Source organism: Hipposideros armiger, unplaced genomic scaffold, assembly GCF_001890085.2.
Source record: "Hipposideros armiger isolate ML-2016 unplaced genomic scaffold, ASM189008v1 scaffold_51, whole genome shotgun sequence".
NCBI lineage: Eukaryota > Metazoa > Chordata > Mammalia > Chiroptera > Hipposideridae > Hipposideros > Hipposideros armiger.
Window position 1 is genome coordinate 679705 of NW_017731401.1, and position 8426 is coordinate 688130.

The following is an 8426-nucleotide window of genomic DNA, read 5'->3' on the forward strand; positions in this document are numbered from 1 at the left end:
TCTGCCTCGCCCGGGAGGAGCGCAATGATGGTGCCAACTTGGGCCAGTGAAGCAGCGTCCTCCACAACTAGATTGAAGAACAAAACGACAGTAACTTGTCTGTTCCCCTTCCCCCAATTCCCCAGCACTGTTCCCATCCCCCCAATTACCCAATAAAAAATCTTTAAAAAACAAAAAACAAAACAAAAAAAAATCACTTTGAATTCTGTGTTGAAAATTTAAAAAAAATAAAAAATAAAAAATAAAGTACAAGTGTGCTCATGTCCTTCCCAAGCCACTGCTGTTTTGTGGTTCCCTGTCACTTACAGCATGGTTCTCAGCTCTTCTGTCTAAGTCATTCTCATGCACAACATATTCCCAGAAGAATACCCCGTCATCACAGGCCATCATCACAATGTTTGCCACAGTTTGCATCACCCTCTCTTAGTATTTACGTCATAGTTTTTCCTAAGTAACTTGTCCATTTTACTCAAGTGTCATTCTAAGAAGTGATACCTGGGAAATAATTGGTTTGATGTCCTATTATATTTTTTTACACATTAAAATTCACACATAACTACTGAAAATTTAAAACGTTCATTTTAGGAACCACTATGGTAGGTTTATCACCATCAGCAAATACTGATTTAATCCAACTTCAGTTCAGAACACTGAGACTCAGAGAGGTTAAGTGGATTTCAAAGGTCACACAGGGAGTTGTTGGAAAAGCCAGAAATAGAGGAATTCAAATCTCCTAACTAGGCCAGTACTCTTTACTGCGCACCAGCCTCTGTTTTTACAGTGTTCTTAAAAGGCACACCGAGAGGTACTGAAAAGGGAACATTCCTTTGTTAGCCTGATGTTAGGAAACTGAAATAACCTGCATTAAATTGGCTACAACGGAATTCTCCCTTTAGCATTAACAGGAGAGCAAGTTGAAGGTGTAGGTTCACCTCATTTCACCCCTCAAAGCCCTTGAGTGGGCGCCGGCTACCTGTGCACAGGACAGGTGAGGCTGACAAGCAGAGCCCCGCAGGCTCGGGTGACTGCTCTGCAGCTGTGACTCCTGGTGGCTGGTGAAAGTCAGATGGACGTCTACCTGCGGTGAGAGCAGCTGAGAGCTCAAGGTTAGCCTCAGATGGTCCGAGTTCTGATCTCCTTCGCCACTCACAAGCTTGACCTCTGGACAAGTTACTTAGCTTTTCTGAACCTCAGTCCCCACATCTGTAACATTCTTACAGGGTTGCTGGAAAAATTAAGTGCTATCTAGAGAAAATGCCTCGTACAGCAAGGGTAGCTTTCATTTTTACTTCATTGTGCATTTTCCTAGGCTGAATGGTCAAGATCATATGTAGTGCAATACAATTAGCTTTTAAGCCAGAGCTGAAAAGGAATACAGGGGTAGATATCTGCAACACTGAGTGGTTAGAACTTAAACGTTCCTATTTGGGTGAGTCCATAACCCTGTGTGACTTTAATATAAAATGCAATTACTTTCCAAAAGTCAAATTTTCAGGAAATAAAATTAAGCACCATCTTGATCTAATTGTTAGTTCTTCGCAGGGGTTAAAGTTGAAGGTGTGGTGGATATCTGATTTTCTTTGAGGAACCATTCATTCTCCACTTGCACTTTACCCATGGGTGGGCACATGATCGAAGCCTGGCCAATCAGCATTTTCTAACACGTAGATAGACATGTAAGTCCATCCAACCAGAGTCAATCCTGGCTCTTTCAATGGAACTCTTAGGAAAAAGAAGCACTCTCTCTGCTAGATATAGGCCTGGAGCTGCTGGCAGCTATCTTGCCACCACGAGAGAAGACCTCCCTAAAGGTGGAGCCATCGCAGAGGGACGGAGAGCAGAGATGGAGCTAGATGAAGAACCAATGAGCTCGTTTGAGCTCCTGGATCCAGCCATACCTGAATGTAGTGTGTCCTTGTACTTAACAGCATGTGAGCCAATAAATTCCCTCATTGGCTTAAGTGAGTTTGAGATAGGTTTCTTATTACTGGTAATCAAAATATTCTCATCAATAAAGTAGGCAATATGGTTTGTGTGGAAAAATACAGAGAAACCTGACCAGCAGATTGTTCATCCAAATCATTACTATGACAAGCAAAGAGAAGAGACAGATCTTGAAGCACTCTATATCTTGTGGCAGTCCAGCTTGGTGAAAGGTTTCCTCTCGAATACTATGAATTTACTCTGCTACCTGAGACCATGCAGACACTTCTACCAAGCTCAGAAGAGCTTGACCCCATTACCTTGGGAATCACCACAATCAAGATAATGAACATATCTATCACCCACAAAAACTTCCTCATGCCCTTTTGTAATCCTTCCTTTCACCCCTTTTGTTCCCCAGCCCCAAGTAACCCCTGATCTGCTTTCTGTGGCTATAGACTAGTTTACATTTTCTGGAATATTATGTACATGGAATCATACAATATGGACCCTTTTTTTTTTAATCTGGCTTCTTTTACTCAGTATCATTATTTTGAGATTTATCCATAATGTATGTATCAAAATCGTTCATTTAAAAAATTGCTGGATTTTTGGTTCATTGTACCAAAATTTATCCATTCCCCTGTTAATGGAGATTTGTACTGTTTCCAGTTCGGGGCTGTTGAAAATAAAGCTACCATGCTCTTTCCACCATCACGCAGCCTGTGGCGGCCTGCTGGGAACAGGACTTCTAAAACAACAGATATGGCTGCAAGGCTGTGGTCCATGGCCATCATGCTGAGTATAAGCGGGGTCTCCGGAACCAGAGGGAGCCACAGCTCTTCTTAAAATTGAAGGTGTTTAGGGCCGGCCGAGTGGCGCGATGGTTAAGAACTGGCTTGGGATGCCAGAGGGCCCCGGTTCGGATCCCACATATGAGGGCCAGTGACACTGCCCNGCCCGGGAAGAGCGCAATGATGGTGCCAACTTGGGCCAGTGAAGCAACGTCCTCCACAACTAGACTGAAGAACAAAAAGACAACAACTTGTCTGTTCCCCTTCCCCCAATTCCCTAGCTGTTCCCATCCCCCAATTCCCCAATTAAAAATTAATTAATTAATTAATTAATTTTAAAAAGTTTGAGCAACAGCGGTTCATGCCCAGCCCGAGCTGAGCTGCCACTAAGCTGCCAACAGGTAGCAGGATGGCTCAGCTTAAAAAAAAAAAAGATTTAAAACAAAAAAAATGGTGCAGCCACAATGGAAAACAGTATGGAGGTTCCTCAAAAAAATTAAATGATCCAGCAATCCCACTCTGGGTATTTGTCCAAAGGATCTCAAAGAGATATTAGCACTTCCATATTCATTGCAGCATTATTCACAATAATTAAGATGTAGAAACAACAGATGGATGGATTTTTTAAAATGTGGTATATACATATAATGGAATATTATTCAGCCTTTTAAAAAAAGGAAATCTGCAATATATGACAGTATGGAAGAACCTTGAGGATATTATGCTAAGTGAAATAATGTTACAGAAGGACAAATACTGTCCTTATGTGGGGTATCTAGAATAGTCAAACTCATAGAAGCAAAGAACAGAATGGTGTTTGCCAGGGACTGGGGGAGGGGGAAAGGGGGGTTGCTAATCAACAAGTATAAAATTTCAGTTAAGCAAGATGCATAAATTCTGGAGATCTGCTGTACATTATCCCTACAGGTAACAGTATTGTACTGTACACTTTAAAATCTGTTAAGAGGATAGATCTCATGTTAAATGTTCTTACCACAGAATTAAAAAAAAAATTTAAATGTTTATGAACCCAAAGGAGCTAGATGGTCTTTCTAAAGAATAAGTGAAGGTCGTGTCAACTAGCTAAATAGTATCCTCGAGGTCTCTAGATGTCACTTGCTGGTGAAAGAGGTCTGCAAACAGGGAGAAGGTGAGTGGACTAAGCCACGTTTACTCCACTCACCTGTTTAATAGTTTGCAGGGTCACCCGTAGAAGGGTGTGGAGACTGGGGTGACCTCGACCAGGGCAGGGGTTCCCTGGTTATGGCCTAAAGGAGGCAGAGACATATGCCCCCTTTTCACCCAAGAACTGGGCCCAGTGCCATTTCCCTGCTGCTTCCAATGTTGGGGACCAGCCCACACCACCCTTCCTTGTAGTCTTGCTCAACTGCGCTTTTTCCTGCTACTAAGACAGGTAGGAGGTGGGGGTAGAATAGGGAGCTGAGAAATGTTCTTGGATGGAGAAATCTGTCACCCACTCCTTGGGCAGTGGCCGGAGAAGGAGGCCCAACGTCCCTCCTGAGAGGCTATTGGGGTCCCAATCAGACGATGGCATTTCTGTTCTTTGCTCACCTCCCTCTGGCCCACATCCCCCCGTGAGAATGTCCTCAGTGTCAGAGAAGTGTGCTAATAAGACAGACTCTGAAAATAGGTAAACCTGCCTAGGCCAAAATTAAAGTCAAGGAAGTCTTAATTTTGAAAGCCCTAAGCAGATAATCTGATGCACAAAAATGACATGTGGGTCATATAAAGGACGAAAGAATAGTGTCCACAGATGTCACGATTGTGGGTAATAGTTTTCTCCCAGGTGTCTCTGCTTCTGCTTTCCAAAGTTTCATCATGGTCGTTGCCATTTATTGGATGACAACTATATGTCTATAGCCTGTACTGCAAAACTGCAAGCGTTAGCATTCCCCACCGCACTTCATGTTGATCAAAGAAGGAATCAAGGAAGTTCAAAGGCTCACCGACGCTTACTAACTTGCCCAGGTCACACAGCTGAAAAGCTGCTTAGTCAGGGAGCGTGGACTTTAGTTTTGGCTATGCCTGAGTCCTGCCCACCTGCAGAAAGAACCCTGTTGGGCCTCTTCCCCCAAATAGTGAGAACACAGCCCTTGTACTTGCTGGTTGATTCATCCCTAGAACAGAAAGGGAGTCTGTGAAATTACGCACAGCTCAACTTGTGAAGCTTCAAAAATTTAATTCCACACTTACAAATTCTTCAGAAACAGCAAACTTTTTTTGGACCCCCAGGGGGCATGAAAGCCCATGCCTGCGGAAATGTGCTCTTTCCTATGATATGGTTTCCCAGACCGATCCAAAAAGGTGTTCAAAGTAGAACACCTTTGAAAATATCCAAAAAAAAGCCCAGGTTACAGGATAGATCTTCTCCAGGCTCAAACTAATAGTTTTTGGAGCACATATAAAATACATTGGAACAGAACTTCTGTTCTCCAGATGGCAAGTCTATTATTTTCATCTCAGCTCCTGCCGGGACACGGAGAAATTGGCAGGGTTTGGTCTTTGGCTGCTTTTAGTCACCGAGGCACCAGCACAGTGGTGGGCCTGTGGTAGGATGTACCCAGTGCTGTTGTTGAAATACACGGTTAGAATTTTTTAATCTCTGGCCTACCTACCCTCTTCCTCCCACCCAGCCCAGCATGCACAAAAAAGAGCACAAACATTTATGCACACATACACACAGCATCTAATCAAGTCTCTTGTCAGGAGTAAGTTTAGGACTGGCCACTATGGGATGGTTTGCATGCTCTGCCTTCGTAGATACTTGGCCAAGAGAATTGAGAACTCATTCGTGATAATGACCATGAAAGTTGTGTACCCAGAGTGCCAACCAAAGAAGTTAAGAGCCTGCAAGTCCCCTCCATTCCCATTCCCACAATTATTCTCTTGGCTGTGATTTCCACAGCCATCCACCTCCTTGGTTTCATCTAAAGAGAGTGGGGATACAGAAGTTTCTCTTTCCCAGGAGGGGTTTAAGATGCAGCGAAACATTTAGAGAATTAACCCTGGTAACCTGGTTCCCTGGGGAAGAAAGGTGGAGACAGGATAGCCTCACTCCCGTTCCCCACCCACTACTTGGGGCTGCTGAAACCCTCCCGGAATCCAGACATAGAGTGTTGCTTCTAGACCAGCTCCATTCCCCAAATCCAGGGGTTCAGGCACAGAGGTGGGGAGTGGAGGGAGTGGGGGAGCAGTACTGTTTCATTCCAGGGTAAAGGAAGATGCCCACATTGTTAAAACTGCTTCCCTGTTCTTCTCTGAAACTCCTTCTGTGTTCATTTGTTTGAAAGGATGGGCTTCCTTGTACAGGCATTGCCTTGTTCACTAAAACTGTGCCCTGAGGTTCCAAAAAGCTCCCTGCTTGCCTCACAAGTCTTCCGGCTGTCAGCAGGAGCTCTCTGAAGACCAGGTCCCAAAGGTGCGTATGAGCCAGAGTCACTCACTGTGGACTAAGACAAAGGACCCTGAATTTGGGGATGGCTTGAAGAAGGAAAAAAGCAAACTGCAACAAGGACAAATGTTTTTAACAAAGTAGTCTTCACCACCTGGGGCTGATCTCCTGCCTCACACCCCAGCACCTGAGCTGATCAGGTGACCGACTCAGGAGGAATGGGTAAGCTAGTGGTGGGAGGCCGGTCCCCACTCCCACCTGGACTGTTGTCACTTACTAGCTGTTCTTCGCACTTTCAATCATCCTTCCTTCCTCCGTGCTCCCAGCTTCTCGCAGAGTGATGTTTCTAAAGTACAAGTGTGGGGCTGGCTGAGTGGCGCGATGGTTAAGAACTCGTTCGGGATGCCAGAGGGCCCCGGTTCGGATCCCACATATGAGGGCCAGTGACACTGCCCTCTACAGCTAAGATGCTGAACAACAGCTCAACCTGGAGCNGCGGCCATCCAGAAGCCGGCATCTGATCTGCCTCGCCAGGGAAGAGCGCAATGATGGTGCCAAACTGAGCCAGTGAAGCAACGTCCTCCACAACTAGACTGAAGAACAAAAGGACAGCAACTTGTCTGTTCCCCTTCCCCCAATTCCCCAGAGGTGTTCCCATCCCCTAATTCCCCAATACAAATGTTTAAAAAAAAAAAAAGAAAAAGAAAATCAGAGCTAGAATATCAGTGGTTACCTGGCAAGAAGTGAAGAGGTCTGACTGAAGGGCCACGAGGGTTAATGAAAACGTGTTATATTTTCATTGCGGGGGAGGGGGTTTACATGGGTGTGTACATCAAAACTCATCCAACTGAAAATCAGCATTTTGTTGTATGTAAACTATACCTCAAGGGAGTTCATCTAAATATAGAGACATATATACATACACACACGCATTCTGAAGAGATTTAAGGTCAGAGCAGCATTGTGAAAAGCACAGGCACCAGAACCAACCACGTAGGTTCCTAATCCCAGCCCCACTGCCTTCTGTGTGTGATTTTGGTCAAGTTCCTCAGTGTCTCTGCGAGATGGGGATAATAATGTCACCTCCGCTGTAGGATTATTCATGAGGATTAAGTAAATTGATAGAAATAATGCATTTAGATCAGAACCTGGCACATAATAAGTACTCAGTAGCTTCTAGCTTCTATTTCTAGTCATAATGGTGCATTCAAGAAAGCTGTTTTTTTTTAAAAAAAAAAAAAAAAGAAAAGAAATGAAAACTGCTATTTTTTTATCCTTTCAAGCAAAAAAAAAAAAAGGTTCTCAGACTGGGAGCCTAGATATATGTTAAATTTGATGGTGGTGTTTCAGTTCTCTGGATTTCTGTTACTATTCCTGTTAGCTAAAAATATTGAGGTCATTACTGAAAAGAGAACACTGAAAAAAAAAGAGAAGCAAAAGTGACTGATTGAAATTGGAGGTATTGGCATAGCCTCAGGAGAGTCCACATTAAAGTCTTAGAATAGATGGACTTTAAATGTCTATGAGCCCAGCAACAAAAACAAAAATAGGCAAGCGGGACTCGATCAAACTAAAAGCCTTCTGCACAGCAAAGGAAACTCAGAGAAAAATTTTAACCAACCTATACTGAGTGGGAGAAAATACTTGCAAACTGTATATCTGATAAGGGTTAATTTCCAAAAAATATAAGGAACCCCTCTACCTCAATAGCAAAAATAAACCAAAATAAACTAATAGCCTGTTTTTAACATGGGCAAAGGACTTGAACAGACATTTCTCCAAAGACATACAGATGGCCAAAAGGTACATGAAAAGATAGTAAACATCACTTACCAGTAGGGAAATGCAGATCAAAGCCACAATGAGATACCACTTACACCTGTCAGAATGGCTATTATCAAAAGACAAAAGACAAGTGTTGGTGAGGATATGGAGAAATTGGAACCCATGTACTCCTTTGGTGAGAATTCAAAATGGTGCAGCCACTGGGCCGGCCGAGTGGTTCAGTTGGTTAAGAGCTCGCTCAAGAGTTTGAGCTCTGGGCCGGCCGAGTGGCGGCGTTGGTTAAGAGCTGGCTTGGGACGCCAGATAGCTCCGGTTTGGATCCCACATATGAGGGCCAGTGACACTGCCCTCTACAGCCAAGATGATGAACAACAGCTCAACCTGGAGCTGGGTTGCCATGAGTCGCCGGCGACTGCATAGGCTGCAGCCCCTGCTGCAGTGGGTTGCCATGGGCTACTGTGTGTAGCCAGCAGCCAGCGTGAGTGGCCAGCAGCCACCGTGAGCGGCCAGAA